Source organism: Mustela lutreola, chromosome 8, assembly GCF_030435805.1.
Source record: "Mustela lutreola isolate mMusLut2 chromosome 8, mMusLut2.pri, whole genome shotgun sequence".
Lineage (NCBI taxonomy): Eukaryota > Metazoa > Chordata > Mammalia > Carnivora > Mustelidae > Mustela > Mustela lutreola.
In genome coordinates, this window is record NC_081297.1 from 4,898,414 (window position 1) to 4,901,855 (window position 3,442).

The following is a 3,442-nucleotide window of genomic DNA, read 5'->3' on the forward strand; positions in this document are numbered from 1 at the left end:
TCTCTGATAAATAAATAAAAATATTAAAAAAAAAAGATTACTGAGTATCTGTCTCTCCATCTTTGTCACTCACTCGTAATTTTGTGCATGTGCACATCTATTCTACCTAATGGGTTTAGGGCTTATCTTTATGTGGAGATCCAGAGATGATTTCATATGCCCTCAGACTAGGTAAAATAGAACAGAAGAAACAGAAATCAAAGAATCCGACAGTGGATTAGAGAACGCATCGTGTGTTTGTAGGACTTCTCTGTCCCTTTCTCTCTCTGTTATGTTACTAAGCTTTCACAGAACCACGGAATGGGATGCCCAGTTTTGAATGGTTTTACACAATGGACTGTATGTAAATCAAGTGTTAAAAAATCTGTTTTATTTTTATGGAAAATTGTTTATTCTATGACTGCCAACACAAAGCTTTATTTGCATTGTTCCCAAAAAATCCAGAAAACAATTCTTATTTTTATACATGTGTGAGTACTTTTATAGAACCATGGGGTGCTGAGATTATGGTTTATTCTCTGAAAAGATCAAAAAGGGGGTTTCATTTCTCTGCCATTTTGAAATTCCCTGGAGAAAGGGCTTCAGTTTTGACAGTTGTCATATTCTCCAGACCAACTGCCGTGCTGTCATTATGATGAATTAATAAGTATTGATTCTAAAAAAAAATCATTATAAGTGATCATTATAAGTAGAATGTTCATAAAATCATTCTTTCTTTTTAGGTCACCAGGCACTTCTGTCTTGGCAGCATTTTGAAGGCAGGCACAGGCCATGTTGAGTACCATATTAGTTTTTTAGTGTGAGGATTCTGTTGTTTTGTTTTGCTGGTTGAAAGCAAAGTCCACATAGCATATAGCTTTTCAGAAGTATTTTTTCTCATTGAGCCACATATATTTTAAAATATGAAAAGGAAAGAGACATCAAGGTCTACTGTCCGTCTCAATGCTCTGTCAAGATCCGCTATTGTTTGTTGGCTGTTCAGGAGGCCAAAAAGTAAGTGCCTCATCATTTCTGGTGTCTCTGAGCTTGAGTAATGTGTGCAAGCTTCCAGGTTTCCATCCTACCTAAACAGGGTAAACACACCCATTGTTTGCACAAGGAATGGCATTCTGATTTATTGTTAGTATTTGAGTATTGAGAGTCACATGCACTTGTAGCCTCAAGGGAGAAATTTGTTTGCTTTATTTCCAAAAATACATTGAGGATTTAAAGTGTAATATATGTTTATTATTGCTACCTGAAAACACATATCTGTAGTAATGCTTGTGAAAACTATTAATTGTATATGTAGGTACAATTTTAAGAACTTTTGAATAGTTGAGTAGAAAATTACATTAAAATAATGATGTTAAGGAGCAATCCTTTGGAATGTTCCCATAGTAAGACCAAATATTTGCATTGAAATAATAATACAAAGTAGGTTAATAGAGATTTGGTTAAATTATAATTCTCTTCAGAAAAATCTGGTGCATTGCCATTTATAGTGGAAAGTATTCTTTTTTTTTGTTTAAGATTTTATTTATTTATTTGTCAGAGAGAGAGAGAGAGAGAGTGCACACAAGCAGGAAGAGTGTCAGACAGAGGCAGAGAGAGAAGCAGGCTCCCTGCCAAGCAAGGAGCCCGATGTGGGACTAGATCCCAGGATGCTGGGATCATGACTTGAGCCGAAGGCACCGGCTTAACTGAATGAGCCACCCAGGTATCCCAAAAGTAAAATATTCTGCAAGAACTATATTGAATTTGGATAATTTAGACATGAATGTCTAAAAAAAAAGAATGAAAGAAAGAGGAAAAAGAATAGAAAAGAGGAAAAATCCCCTTTAGGGAATATTTCACATTTTATGAGGATGAGATTAAAAAAACATTAACGACTATACCAGGTTAAATTTTCTCAATAAGGGGGCGCCTGGGTGGCTCAGCGGGTTAAAGCCTCTGCCTTCAGCTCAGGTCATGATCTCAGGGTCCTGGGATTGAGCCCCACGTCGGGCTCTCTGCTCAGTGGGGACCCTGCTTCCTCCTCTCTCTCTGCCTGCCTCTTGGCCCATTTGTGATCTCTGTCTGTCAAATCTTAAAATCTTTAAAAACAATTTTTCTCAATAAAGAAAAATTCCAAAATTTATGCCATACATGACAAAGGAGCCTGAGAAAGACGTACCAAGAATAGAACACAAGTGTATTTTATAAAAATTGTAAAGAAAAGAACAAAATGATAGGAAAAAAAAAAAGAACTATGTTTATTCTTCTAATTAATCTTCTAAATATTGTATTTCAGTCATTGCAATAAGAAATTCTTTGAAGTTGATGGAATAAATTTCAAATTATTGCTATGAACACTGAATCATTTTCAGTAAAGATAAAGCACATTTAAAGTTGTCCAAGCAGTAAATCCTTAGCACGAAGTTTGTTCTAGAAAAAAAGGCTTCTGAAAAATCTCTTCCCTGAATTACATTCAGCCATGCACCAGAAGGCTCCTAATATCAAAAAATGTGCCAGGTGGGACCGAGTCTCTGTTTGGTGTTGCAAGGATGGACAGCGCGCCCGCAGGAGCGCATCCGGAGCTGACGGCGATGGGATATTACCGTGCTTGAATAAGAAGTCCAACTTTGAAAATTTGGGCCTGAAATTCTGACAAAGTTGTCATGAAAATCATTTTGGGATTGTACAGGTTCAGAATGATCCTCGTGGACTAGAGAGATCCATTCAGACGGAGAAGCACCTTCAGCCTCGCCGTCAGCTATGCACTCATTCTAACATGGTGCCATGCATTGTCTCAGTCAGCTCTGGCTGCTGTAACAAAATACCGCAGACCTGGCAGATTAAACAACAAACATTTATTTCTCACAGTTTAGGAGAATGGGAAGTCCCAGATCAAAGCACCAGCACATGGGGGTCCTGGTGAGAGCTTTCTTTCTGGTGTGCAGATGGTCACCTTCTCGCTGTATCCTCACAAGGAAGAGAGAGAGAGAGAGAGATCACGTCTGTGTGTCTCTTCATGGGCATTAATCCCGTTCATAAGGGCCTCACCCTCACAACTTGATAACCTCCCAAAGGCCCGTCTCCAAATACCATCATTAAGGATTAGGCTCTCAACATCAGAATCTGGGCAGGGTGGGCGGAGGCACAAACAGCCTACAGCGGGGGGTGGGGGGGGGTGGGGGGTGAGGCCAGTATATGTATTTCCCATGGGTTTCTACAAAAGTATGGGACAGTGATCTGACCTTTGTTTTTCAGAACAACATGCCATACTCTAACTCTTGCCCAAATTTAAGGCAGGGGAGTAAATCATATATAGGTAAAATTTCTTTTTTTTTTTAATTTTTAAATCCAACTAGCCAACATATATTACATCACTGGCTTTTGAGAAAACGTTCAATGATACATTAGTTGCCTATAACGCCCAGTGCTCATCATTTCATTACCTTTTAACTGCCTTTTTTTTTTT